General features: G+C 49.5%; 1 protein-coding gene across 1 annotated transcript in view; it reads left to right on the top strand.

Annotated features, from left to right (window-relative positions):
* The window catches only part of LOC141264622 (zinc finger protein 474-like), a 283,616-nt gene that overhangs the window by 10,031 nt on the left and 259,200 nt on the right, over positions 1 to 14,385 (top strand). Inside the window, exon 2 of the mRNA XM_073676902.1 lies at positions 981 to 1,166. The gene's annotated coding sequence lies outside the window, so the exon portion shown is untranslated. The remainder of the gene's footprint in view (positions 1 to 980; positions 1,167 to 14,385) is intronic.

Below are 14,385 nucleotides of genomic sequence, written 5' to 3'. Positions count from 1 at the left end.
ATATATGGTAAAGTCCTCCGGCCATTGGCCGGGGACTCCTTAGGACGGCGCGCGCGGCCCCTTTAAGAGGGGGGGAGCGCGCGCGCGCGCCCTAAGCACCGTGGCCGGGAAGGAGCGCGCGCTGCCAGCAGAGCGGGAGGAGGGCGCCGGGCTCGGAGCGGAGAGGTGAGGGAAACAGCGTCCCTGCCTAGCAGGAGGCAGGGACGCCGACGCTACAGCAAGCAATAGGCAGCGTCCAGAAATATCAACTGATACTCAAACAAAGGTAATATGGTCTTTGCCTATTTAAGTAAGATACAACTGGATGTACAGGCTGATGACATCATTACAGCCCACCCATTGACAGTAGGCAGATAAGAAGCACTGAAGACTGTGGGGAATGTATTTATTTCTTGTCAGTTTCCCTCCAAAAAGATGTAATAGTAATAGTTTATGACCTACCTTCAGTGGTCCATAAAACAGAAGTTTAGTATATAGTAATTGTGTTCCACGTAGTCCCTTGTATCCAAGGATTTGGTGGTTGCAAGGGTCTCAGTGTCTTGTACTTTGGTGCTCAAAAAGTCCATATAGCATGGATCAACCTGCCCTAAATTTTAAAAAGGATCCCAAGTGGTGGTCTGACAGGCTCAACTGTCAAACGGAATTCTATACATTTACATCAGTGTTTATCTTCAATTGATCTCACAAATCGTCTTTGCCTGTTTTTAAGCCATTAACTGTTTCTCCTGTGACCAGCTCCAGGGGGAGGCCATTCCCCAGATTCACAAATCTTATTGTAAAGAATGCTTGTCTGCTCTGGCAATTGAACCTTTTTTTCTACAGAGGAAGTGCCATATTGTCTTTTGGGGAATTAAGATAGGACAGTATTATACTACACACACTATTTATATACATATAATTTGCTAAGTATATTAACCTCTCAAAGATCAGGTGATTTTTCATATTCACATTTTGGGTTTTTCCTCCCTTTTCTCCAACAGCTATGAGCCCAACTCTGAGCCCAACACGGACTGAATACTCAGACAAACATGTGTGTCTAACTGTAAGTCGACCTTAAAACGCCTTGGGTGATGATGCCAGGCAACTTGAGAAACTTGATGTGGAATATAGAAAAGGATGGTGACCATAGGTGAAGGAAGCGAAGCCCAGTCCTGGAGTCGAGAAAAGTGCGTAAGACATAGATTGGTGTCATCTGCAAAAACTAAAAATGATTCTATTAGTACCATCATCTATCTCATTAATAATAATTGTACAAATAGGTTTGGCCCATCTCTTTTCTGGTTGTCACAAAAATGTCTGGCCTTATTTCTACTTCGCTTGTAGCTTGTCTATATCGTACTGAGAACTGGTATTTTAACCTTCCCTCTATCAGTAAGTATGACCTTTTTAGTGATTTGAAATAATGTTTATTCCCACTTTTGACTTAATCTTGTTCACATCAAATTTTTGCAAGCGTGTCTTGAATGGGACCATTCTGTACTACCAGGCAAACCATCCAGATGGACACACGGCTCTGCCTGTCTCAACAGTGAAAGGCCTCATTCAGAAGTCAGTGATTTTTCTTGCATGCAAAAACAGTTCTGTGGCGCCCTGCTGTGCACTGGTGCCACAGAATCCAGAAAGGTGCATGGATGGACTTCTCCACAAGAGGCCCTCACACATTCACACACCTCCACCCTACCACCTCAGACCAGCAGAGGGAGTCCGTTAGGGACATATATAGGGAGGGTGGATCCAGGCAGATCAGATTAGTTCCTGCTGAGACACAGAGAGGGACAGAGCTCAGAGTTGAGCAGAGAACGTGCTGACGCTCAGAGAGCAGCGAAGAGGTAGCGCGCTGGCTGCAGAGCTTAGGTGAGCCAAGGCCTACAGCACAAGTGAAAGCCTAGGGAGGGCCTTGAGTGTGGCCAAAGGCGAGAGGAGAAGGTAGAAGTAACAAGGGGGCAGAGGAGCATACCAGGCTCACCCCGATATATATACCGGATACCGGGTCAGCGCCTACAGGGACCCTTAATACCCAGTAGGAACCACGGGAACCCCTGGAGGACTACAGGTCCCAGGTTCACCAAATGCTGATTGCAGTACCAGGGCTAGGAGTCACGGAGGCCCCTGCATCCAGGGAAAGTGATCTCCAAAGAGAAGGCCCTACCACCAAGTCAGCAGGTGCAAGGAGAGACAGTAACCAAGCTAGGCCTAGTTCCAGGCAGGCCAGAAGCTTAGAGAGTAAAGCCACGGATCAGGAGGCCCTATACCTGCTCACTGGGGAGAGTCCAAAAGTGTGCCCTTCGCCCGGAGTACCCTGGACCGTGCCTGCAACATCACCAGTAAAGGTACTGAAGCTTACCCCCGTGTGAGTGTCCGTCTTTCCTCCGAGGCCGTCTCTCCCCTGCACCACCATCCATTACTCCCCACGCTGCCCTGGAGCTAACTCTACCTGTGGAGAGCCACACCATCCCTGCTGCCGTAACACCAGCTCCAGAGGACTGCTCTGCAGCGGCGGCACCCCTTAGCCGCATTCCACAGGTGGCGTCACGAACTTTCCAAATCCCATATAATAATCCCCCCCTTTTTACTGACCGCCCTGGGTCATGGACCGGGCCAGCCACCGTGATATCCCCTATACCGGCATCCATAGGCCCGGCTGCCGAGTACCCCACGGCCCAGGGGGCGCGTCAGCTCTGGCGTCACAAACAGGATTCCGTACCCGTTGCCACTGGGTACTGTGCGCCTTAAAAAACTGTAACACTTATTGTGGTGAAGATTTCCCGCCATTTCCAAGGTTTTCCGCCATTGTCCGCCATCTTCCTGTCGCCGCGCGGGAAGAAGAGGGGCGTAAACGCAGGAATCGGAGAGGCATAACCGCTGGAAGCGCGTGAAGCCCAGGACACGCCCCGCCCCTGACGTCGAACCAGGAAGCGTCAGGTCCCGGAAGGAGCACAGAGGATGCTCTAACGTCAGACGCGAGCGACGCAAGGTCCTGGAAGAAGACCGTCACCCGCGGAGCTGCGGCCTACCTGTTAAGAAAGTGAAGAAGGTAGGTTCCGGTTCACTAGGGGGGCGCAACCATGGCCGACGACCAGCAAGCCGCCGGAGCACCGGTTAATGCTCCTGATGCCCAACTTGCGACGGGCGCTGCACAGGCCGGAGCGGCCGCTTCACCAGCAGGGGTCATGACTCCGTTGATACCCATGGCCCTGCCGTATATCCCTGGAGCGAAGTGGCTCCCCCAGTATAATGGCAAACCGGACACCCTGTCCAGATTCAAGAGAAAAACATGCGGTGTGCTAGACATGTACTCTATGACCGGTAAACAGAGAGCTGCTGTTGTGGTGGGACAATTGACTGGTGCCGCAGAGCGGGAAGTTGAAACCTGGCCAGCCGCAGACCAGGAATCAGTATCCATCATCTTTAAGAGACTGCAAACTGTGTTTGAAAACCGCACTGAGACAGATCTCCGGATGAGGTTCTACCACTGTGTCCAGAAACCAGAGGACAGTATCCGGGACTACGCCTGGCGCTTACAGGAAGCCCTGCAGGCCCTGAAACAGGTTAGTCCAGCCAGCATACAAAATGAAAATAAAATGCTGACGGAACAGTACATCCGGGGGTTGAAGTCCCAGGAGGAGAGCAGAACTGTACGGTGGTGGGCCTTAGGCCATCCAGATGCCACCTTTGACACCCTTAAGGACATGGCTATAAAGGGGCTGCTGCCCCTGGAAACAACAGATACTGCTATCCAGCGTTACCAGGGTGGGGCCACCCCAGTGCCCGCAGCACCCACTACTCCTTCATTAACGGCTGAAACAAAGATGCAAACAGTGCCTCCTAGCGAGCTGGACAGCCTACACTCTGAAGTGCGCCAGTTAAGTAAAACCCTGGCCACTGTCCTGAGCACCCTGCAGCTACAGGCGGAGCCCGAGCCGGAAGGAAGGATCCTACTGGTCGACAGCCCTGAGGACGTCCCCTGGATGAGGAGAGGAAGGAGGACAACGCCACCACATAGGAGGACAACGCCACCCCAGAGGAGGACAACGCCACCCCGTGGGAGGACCAACGACCAACGTCACCCTCCTGGAGAAGTCATCTGCTACCGCTGCCAGAAGGCAGGCCACACAGCGCGGAACTGTCCTTTAAACGAGCAAACCCTGGGGCCGAGGGCCGACACCCAGGAGTAGACCAACCAGGCCCATCAAACTGGTACCATCGGTTCGTGGGAGGAAGACCTTTCCTGTCCATTGTGCTGGATGGCATCGCGACACCTGCCCTGCTGGACACTGGATCTCAGGTAACCATCATGCCTGATGTCCTCTACAAAAGGTTCTGGTCCATAGACGAACTGCACCCGCCAGATCCAAACCTTTCCGTGTATGCCTCCAATGGCCTTCCCTTTAACCTAGTCGGGGTTAAGGATGTGGCAGTAAAGGTGGGAAGAGTGGAACTGAAGGACCAGGGACTAATCCTGATGATACAGACTTGTACATAATACTTGGTACTAATGTTGTTGGTAACTGTTTGGGAGAAGTATTGTTCTTGCTCCAACAGATGGCTGACACTGCCAAGCCAGGGCAGAGGAGGGTGCTCCAGAAAGAGATCTGAGCCCTTATGTACCAGCAACAGGTAAAGCTGTCAGGTGGTGAAATTGGTAATGTACGGGTGACAGACCCGATACCCATTGTGATTCCCCCGATGAATGAAATGCTGATTTGGTGTAGGGCAGCAACAGGTCTTAAAGGACAGAACTATCAGGTGGTAGTGGAGCCCATTAGCTCGGAGCACAGACCTACACTCTTAACTACCAGAGGGGTGGTAGATGTACGCAATGGGAGAGTACCCGTACATCTCCTAAATTGTGGGGAGGATGTAGTTAAGTTCCCAAGATATGCCACTGTTGCCAGATTGTACACTGTAAATAACAACGCTATCCACACAGTGGAGTCCTTAACCTCACCAGACAGAGTGGAGGATAACGACTCAGAAACCCAGGTGGGGGATTGGTGTCAACAACTCCATGTTGGGACTGACACCACTCCTGTCCATCAGAAACAGGGTGTACACAAGGTGGTTCAGGAATAGTGTTGAGCCACCCCCGTAGTGTTCGGGTTCGGTTCGGTTCGTCGAACACCGGGATGTTCGTGGAACTGTTCGTCGAACACCTTAGAACATCGTCGAACACCGTTAAAACCAATGGCAGGCAAACAAAAACACATAGAAACACATAGAAAACACCTTCAAAGGTGTCCAAAAGCTGACAAACTGCTCAGAAGACACTCTTTTTAAAAAAGCCTGCCGGCAATTCAGCAGCGGCATACAACGGTACCCAACAATTTAGAACAGAAAGAATAGAGCATCACACATAGATTAGATAGATAGAAACATGTCAGTCACATATATAATAAGTACAGTGATAGTGTTGATTACTGTACTTGTCATTTAGTGTTAAAATAAAGGATTTATTTAAAAAAAAATTGGCGTGGGGTTCCCCGTAATTTTAGTCTCTAGCGGAGGTTAAGCAGACGGCTGGGGCAAATGTTTGAAGCCTTTGAAGGGGGTAATACCCACGGAGCTTCCCAGGCTACTAATATCAGCCCACAGCTGAATACCTAGCCTTTACTAGCTATTAAAATGGGGGACCCCCAAAAAAATTACGTGGGGTCCCCCCTATTTTAATAGCTAGCAAAGGCTAGGCAGACAGCTGGGGGCTGATATTAATAGCCCAGGAAAGGTGCCATGAATATTGGCCCCCTCCCAGGCTAGAAACACCAGCCGTCAGCCACTCCAGAAATGGCGCATCCATAGGATGCGCCAATTCTGGCACTTAGCCTCGCTCTTCCCACTGCCCTGTAGCGGTGGCAGTGGGGTAATAGGGCTGGGGTTGATGTCAGCTTATAATACCAGCTGACATCAAGCCCAGGTTAGTAATGGAGAGGCGTCTATAAAACACCCCCATTACTAACCCCATAGTCAAAGTTAAAAAAAAAACACAAACACCCAGAATAAAGTACTTTAATTGAAATAAACACACAATTCTTTATTGTTCTAAATTAAACCATACTTACCATCACGCCCATTCCAGCTGAAGCCAATGTCTTCTGCAATAAAAGTAAAATAATAAAGCAACATCATCCTTACCTTTCCATGGTTCCCACGACAGCTTCAGCTCTGCTACATTCACATGACAGGCTGGATCGCAGCCGAAAGCCGCCATCCAGCTTGCCATGCCGCAGACACTGAGAAGCGCAGGCATGCTTGTGCTCCTCAGTGTCTCGCTGTGATGGCATAAAGATGAGCCGAGGTCATGTCCAATGAACTCAGCTCACCTCATGCACGTCACTCACAGCGTGGGAAAATTCTCCTGCGCTTGCTGTCAGCGTGAGAGAATTCTCCTGCTGAAGCGCGAGCGCAGGAGAATTTTCCCACGCTGTCAGTGACGTGCATGAGGTGAGCTCATGTCCAATGAACTCAGCTCACCTCATGCACGTCACTGACAGCGTGGGAAAATTCTCCTGTGCTCAGCGCTTGAGCAGGAGAATTCTCCCACACTGGGATGGCATTGAGATGACAGGCTAGATCACAGCTGAGCGCTGCCATCCAGCTTGTCATCCTTCAGAGACACTGCAGCGCGCAAGCATGCCTGCGCTCTGCAGTGTCTATGAAGGATGGCATGCTGGATGGCAGCGCTCAGCTGCCATCCAGCCTGTCATCTCAATGCCATCCCAGCTGGGAGAATTCCCCTGCTGAAACGCTGAGTGCAGGAGAATTTTCCCACGCTGTCAGTGACGTGCATGAGGTGAGCTCATGTCCAATGAACTCAGCTCACCTCATACACGTCACTGACAGCGTGGGAGAATTGCCTTCGCTCTGCAGTGTCTATGAAGGATGGCATGCTGGATGGCAGCGCTCAGCTGCCATACAGCCTGTCATCTCAATGCCATCCCAGCGTGGGAGAATTCTCCTGCTTAAGCGCTGAGCGCAGGAGAATTTTCCCACGCTGTCAGTGACGTGCATGAGGTGAGCTGAGTTCATTGGACATGACCTTGGCTCATCTGGATGCCGTCACAGCGAGACACTGAGGAGTGCAAGCATGCCTGCGCTTCTCAGTGTCTGTGGCGTGGCAAGCTGGATGGCTGCTTTCGGCTGCGATCCAGCCTGTCATGTCAATGTAGCAGAGCTGAAGCTGTTGTGGGAACCATGGAAAGGTAAGGATGAGGTTGCTTTATTATTTTACTTTTATTGCAAGAGATCGTTGGCTTCCGCTGGAATGGGCGTGATGGTAAGTATGGTTTAATTTAGAACATTAAAAAATTGTGTGTTTATTTCAATTAAAGGACTTTATTCTGGGTGTTGTGTTTTTTTAAATACTTTACTAGAAATTCATGGCAGTCATGTCTAATATTGGTGTGACCCCATGAATTTCGGGCTTAGGGCCAGCTGATAATGCCTAGCTGGCCCTAACCCCTTTATTACCCAGTGAGCCACGGCACCAGGGCCCTGGATGAGTTGGGTACAGCGCCAGAAGATGGCGCTTCTATGAACGCGCCATTTTCTGGGGTGGCTGCGGACTGCAATTTGCAGCGGGGGGGCCCAGAAAGATTGGGCCTCCCTGCGCTGCGGATTCCAGTCCCCAGCTACCTAGATGTACCTGGCTGGACACAAAAATAGGGCGAAGCCCCATGTATTTTTTTTTTAAATTATTTCAGGAAATTCATGAAATACTTAAAAAAAAAAAAAAAAGGGCTTCTCTATATTGTTGTGTCCGGCCAGGTACAAATAGTCAGCTGGTGGTTGGGGGCAGCCCGTTCCTGCCTGCTGTACCTGGCTGGACACAAAAATAGAGCGAAGTCCCACGGCAATTTTTTTAAAATTATTTGATGAAATTCATGAAATAATTAAAAAAAGGGCTTCCCTGTATTTTTGTTTCCAGCCAGGTACAAATAGGCATCTGGTGGTTTGGGGCAGGCCGTTCCTGCCTGCTGTACCTGGCTGGACACGAAAATATGGCGAAGGCCACGTCAAATTTTTGGTGAAAAACTCAATAAAATTAAAAAAAAAAACACATTTAGGGACTGCATCTTTATTAACCCCTCCACGTGAGGGGTTAATAAAGATGCAGTCCCTAAATTATTATTTTTTAACATTATTTTTTAATTAATTTTTCCCAAAAATTTTGATGTGGGCTTCGCCATATTTTTGTATGCCAGCCAGGTACAGCATCCAGGAACGGGCTGCCCCCAACCACCAGATGCCTATTTGTACCTGGCCGGACACAACAATATAGGTAACACTTTTTTTTTATTATTATTTCAAGAATTTCATTAAATAATTAAAAAAAAAAATACATGGGGCTTCGCCCTATTTTTGTGTCCATCCAGGTACAGCAGGCAGGAACGGGCTGCGCCAACCACCAGCTGCCTATTTGTACCTGGCCGGACACAACAATATAGGGAAGCCCTTTTTTTTTAATTATTTCATGAATTTCATGAAATAATAAAAAAAAAAAATACATGGGGCTTCGCCCTATTTTTGTGTCCAGCCAGGTACAACTAGGCAGCTGGGGGATGGAAACTGCACCGCAGGGAGGCTCAAGCTTTCTGCCCCCCCCCCTGCAAATTGCAGTCCGCAGCCACCCCAGAAAATGGCGCGTTCATAGAAGCGCCATTTTCTGGCGCTGTACCCAACTCATCCAGGGCCCTGGTGCGGTGGCTCACTGGGTAATAAAGGGGTTAGGGCCAGCTAGGCAATATCAGCTGGCCCTAAGCCCAAAATTCATGGGGTCACGCCAATATTAGAGATGACCGCCATGAATTTCTAGTAAAGTATTTAAAAAAACACAACACCCAGAATAAAGTCCTTTAATTGAAATAAACACACAATTTTTTAATGTTCTAAATTAAACCATACTTACCATCACGCCCATTCCAGCTGAAGCCAATGTCTTCTGCAATAAAAGTAAAATAATAAAGCAACATCATCCTTACCTTTCCATGGTTCCCACGACAGCTTCAGCTCTGCTACATTGACATGACAGGCTGGATCGCAGCCGAAAGCTGCCATCCAGCTTGCCATGCCGCAGACACTGAGAAGCGCAGGCATGCTTGCGCTCCTCAGTGTCTGGCTGTGACGGCATCCAGATGAGCCGAAGTCATGTCCAATGAACTCGGCTCACCTCATGCACGTCACTGACAGCTTGGGAAAATTCTCCTGCGCTCAGCGCTTGAGCAGGAGAATTCTCCCACGCTGGGATGGCATTGAGATGACAGGCTGGATGGCAGCTGAGCGCTGCCATCCAGCATGCCATCCATCATAGACACTGCAGAGCGCAGGCAATTCTCCCACGCTGTCAGTGACGTGTATGAGGTGAGCTGAGTTCATTGGACATGAGCTCACCTCATGCACGTCACTGATAGCGTGGGAAAATTCTCCTGCGCTCAGCGCTTCAGCAGGAGAATTCTCCCAGCTGGGATGGCATTGAGATAACAGGCTGGATGGCAGCTGAGCGCTGCCATCCAGCATGCCATCCTTCATAGACACTGCAGAGCGCAGGCATGCTTGTGCTCTGCAGTGTCTCTGAAGGATGACAAGCTGGATGGCAGCGCTCAGCTGTGATCCAGCCTGTCATCTCAATGCCATCCCAGCGTGGGAGAATTCTCCTGCTCAAGCGCTGAGCGCAGGAGAATTCTCCAACACTATCAGTGACGTGCATGAGGTGAGCTGGGTTTATTGGACATGAGCTCACCTCATGCACGTCACTGACAGCGTGGGAAAATTCTCCTGCGCTCAGCGCTTCAGCAGGAGAATTCTCTCACGCTGACAGCAAGCGCAGGAGAATTTTCCCACGCTGTCAGTGACGTGCATGAGGTGAGCTGAGTTCATTGGACATGACCTCGGCTCATCTTTATGTTGTCACAGCGAAACACTGAGGAGTACAAGCATGCCTGCGCTTCTCAGTGTCTGCGGCATGGCAAGCTGGATGGCAGCTTTCGGCTGCAATCCAGCCTGTCATGTGAATGTAGCAGAGCTGAAGCTGTCGTGGGAACCATGGAAAGGTAAGGATGATGTTGCTTTATTATTTTACTTTTATTGCAGAAGACATTGGCTTCAGCTGGAATGGGCGTGATGGTAAGTATGGTTTAATTTAGAACAATAAAGAATTGTATGTTTATTTCAATTAAAGGAATTTATTCTGGGTGTTTCTGTTTTTTTTTAACTTTGACTATGGGGTTAGTAATGGGGGTGTCTTATAGACGCCTCTCTATTACTAACCTGGGCTTGATGTCAGCTGGCATTTTAAGCTGACATTAACCCCAGCCCTATTACTCCACTGCCACCGCTACAGGGCAGTGGGAAGAGCGAGGCTAAGTGCTGGAATTGGTGCATTCTATGGATGCGCCATTTATGGGGCGGCTGACGGCTGGTGTTTCTAGCCTGGGAGGGGGCCAATATTCATGGCACCCTTCCTGGGCTATTAATATCAGCCCCCAGCTGTCTGCCTAGCCTTTGCTAGCTATTAAAATAGGGGGGACCCCATGTCATTTCATTGGGGGTCCCCCATTTTAATAGCTAGTAAAGGCTAGGTATTCAGCTGGGGGCTGATATTAGTAGCCTGGGAAGCTCCTTGGGTATTACCCCCTTCCCAGGCTTCAAACATCTGCCCCAGCCGTCTGCTTAACCTCCGCTAGAGACTAAAATTACGGAGAACCCCACGCCAATTTTTTTTTTAATAAATCCTTTATTTTAACACTAAATGACAAGTACAGTAATCAACACTATCACTGTACTTATTATATATGTGACTGACATGTTTCTATCTATCTAATCTATGTGTGATGCTCTATTCTTTCTGTTATAAATTGTCGGGTACCGATGCTGAATTGCCGGCCGGCTTTTTTAAAGAGACGGTGCATGAAAACACTAATATTTTTTTTAATAAATCCTTTAACACTAAATGACAGGTACAGTAAGCAACACTGTCACTGTACTTCTTATATATGTGACTGACATGTTTCTAACTATCTAATCTATGTGTGATACACTATTCTTTCTGTTCTAAATTGTCGAGTACCGGTGTATGCCGCTGCTGAATTGCCGGCTTTTCATGTTTCACTGTGAGCACTGTTCCCATCGATTTGGGCAACCACTGTAATGCCACAACCACCATGGCTGTGGCATTACAGTGAGTGGCAGACAATCCCTGCATGATTGGTGCTCTAAATAGCGCCAGACATGCAGGAGACGCTTTTGGTGCACGAACAGTTATCGAACATAACCTCGAACAGCCGAATTTTTTGCAAATCGTTTGCGCTCGTCGAACGACTCAAACACCGCCCAAAACAGCTCGAATTTGAGATTGGCGAACAGTTCTAGTCGAACACCGCTCATGTCTATTCAGGAATACGAGGGAGTATTCAACAAACACCCACTTGATTTTTGGAGGATTAAAGGGGTACAACACCATATACCCACAGGTGACCATCCACCTATCAAAGAACGTTACAGGCCAATCCCACCAGCACACTACCAGAAAGCGAAGGAAATATTGCATGACATGAAGAAGGCAGGGGTAATAAGAGACAGCTGTAGCCCATGGGCAGCTCCCCTGGTCCTGGTCAGGAAAAAGGATGGAAGCATGAGGATGTGTGTAGATTACAGACAGGTAAATCGCATAACACACAAGGATGCATACCCTTTGCCCCATATAGAGGAATCCCTGGCTGTATTAAAGTCTGCAAATTACTTCTCTACCCTTGACCTCACTAGTGGGTACTGGCAAGTAGCAGTTGCCGAAGAGGACCGGGAGAAAACGGCCTTCACTACCCCAATGGGACTCTGCGAGATCAACAGTATGCCGTTCGGACTCTGCAACGCCCCTGGAGCGTTCCAGAGATTCTCTACCCTTGACCTCACTAGTGGGTACTGGCAAGTAGCAGTTGCTGAAGAGGACCGGGAGAAAACGGCATTCACTATCCTGATGGGACTCTGCGAGTTCAACAGTATGCCGTTCGGACTCTGCAACGCCCCTGGAACGTTCCAGAGATTGGTGGAGTGCTGTTTGGGACACCGTAACTTCCAGACCGTGCTGCTATACCTGGATGACGTGATAGTGTACTCCAAGATGTATGAGGACCATTTGAAGCACCTGGCGGAGCTATTTGAGTCGTTGTCCCGGTATGGGATGAAATTGAAGCCTTCCAAGTGCCACCTGCTCAAAAAGAAGGTTCAGTACCTGGGGCACATCGTCAGTCCAGAAGGAGTAGCACCAGACCCGGAGAAGGTCACTGCCATCCAGAAATGGCCGGAACCGAAGAATCTCAAGGAGGTACATCAGTTCCTGGGACTGGTCGGGTATTACCGGAGATTTGTGAAGGACTACACCAAGAAGGCAGCACCTTTGCAAGATCTCCTGGTAGGACAGTCCAACCGAGGAAAGAACCCCCCCTTCCAGTGGGGTAAAGAGCAGGCTGAGTCCTTTGCAGTGATGAAAGAAATCCTGACCGGCGAAGAAATCCTGGCCTACCCTGACTACAGCCAACCTTTCCTGCTGTACACTGATGCCAGCAACGAGGGACTAGGAGCTGTGTTGAGTCAGAAGCAGTATGGCAAGGAGAAGGTGATCGCCTATGCTAGCAGGAAGCTTTGTCCGACCGAGAGGAATCCAGAAAACTATAGCTCCTTCAAGTTGGAGCTCCTGGCCTTGGTCCGGGCCATCACTGAACGATTCAAGCACTACCTGGCCTCCACTAAGTTCACGGCCTATACTGACAACAACCCCTTGACGCATCTAGAGACAACTAAGTTGGGAGCCGTGGAACAGCGTTGGATGGCCCGGCTGTCAAACTATCAGTTCACCATCAAGTACTGGGCAGGCCACAAGAACGCCAACGCCGATGCCCTATCCAGAATGCCTCACCAGTCGGACACTGAAGAAGAAGTGGATGACCTGAAAGAGATTGAGCTACCTGCCTTCCACAGAAATGAGATGGTCCACGAGCAGCGCACCTCCAGGAGGTATCGTGGTAAGACATTAAACCCTTTACCTCATCACAGTTGGAAGGAGACCCAGGACAGAGACCCAGTTGTCAGCCGTATCAAAGAACTGATAACCCAGGAAGGTTCCTCCCTGGAGAAGGATGCTCCTCCACAAGCCAAGCAACTGTGGAATGAGAGAAGCCGGCTGTTCATCTATAGAGAGAAGCTGTGGCGAAGGTATGTCAACCCTAGGACCCATGAGATGGTATGGCAGATCGTAGTGCCCAGGACAGACATCCAGATGGTATTGGAGGCCTACCACGATCAAGCAGGGCACTTTGGCTGGAAAAAGCTGGAAACCCTCCTGAAGCATCGGTTTTATTGGGTTGGAATGCGGATTTCCATAGAGAGGTGGTGCCGGGATTGTGGACCCTGTAGCCTCAGAAGAAAAGGCTACAGCAGCCAGAAGGCACCCCTGCAGTCCATCAAGACAACCCAGCCCCTGGAGATCATCGCTCTGGACCACATCAAGGTCAGGCTACTCATATGCCTGACCATGGTGGATCACTATTCCCGGTTCCTGGTGGTAGCCCCCATCAAGGATCTGACGGCAGAAACTGCAGCAAGGATGTTTCAAGCATACTTCTGCAGGCCCCATGGATACCCGGAAAAGGTGCTGATAGATCAAGGCCCTACCTTTGAAGCCGAGCTGTTCAAAGAGTTTTGCCATCTGTACGGGTGTAAGAAGATCCGGACTACACCGTACCACCCCCAAACCAATGGGTTATGTGAAAAGATGAATAACATAGTCATCGACCTGTTGAAGACCTTACCTTTAGAAGAAAGAAACCAGTGGCCGGACAAACTACCTGACCTGGTAGATTTGTACAATCACATACCTGTGAGTTCCACCAATTGTACTCCAGCGTACCTCATGAGAGCAAGACTTGGAAAGTTGCCCATGGACCTGGAGCTTGGAGTGGTAGAGCCAGAAGCAGATATGTTCACTGAAGAATGGGATACGACCCAACAGGAGCAGTACAAGAGAGTACAAGCCTGTGTGGAAGACAGTCTAAGTAGAGTAAGAGATAAGCAGGAAGCGCAGCACAACAAGAGTGCGCCAGCTGAACCCTTGACACCTGGAGAAGTTGTGCTGAAACGAAAGAGAAGAAGCCACAAGCTTGACGACCAGTTGGAAAGAGAACTTTGCACTGTGTTGAATTCCAGATTCGACAATAGGAAAACCTGTCTAATTAGCAAAGATGGAGGAAGAACCACTGCAACGGTATCAAGAGACCATCTGAAGTTGTGCCCAAGTCCGCTGAAGCCCCAGGAGGAAGTGCCTCTCACCGTACCGGAGGAGCCTAAAGAAGAAGTACTCCATACTGACTTAGGAGATTTCCCGGCAGATTGGCCTCAACT

The sequence above is a fragment of the Phyllobates terribilis genome, unplaced genomic scaffold, assembly GCF_046119375.1.
Source record: "Phyllobates terribilis strain yellow unplaced genomic scaffold, ASM4611937v1 Scaffold_1__5_contigs__length_1240528914, whole genome shotgun sequence".
In the NCBI taxonomy this organism is placed as follows: Eukaryota; Metazoa; Chordata; class Amphibia; order Anura; family Dendrobatidae; genus Phyllobates; species Phyllobates terribilis.
Note: the sequence above shows the minus strand (reverse complement) of the source record. Positions and strands in the feature narration are given on the sequence as shown.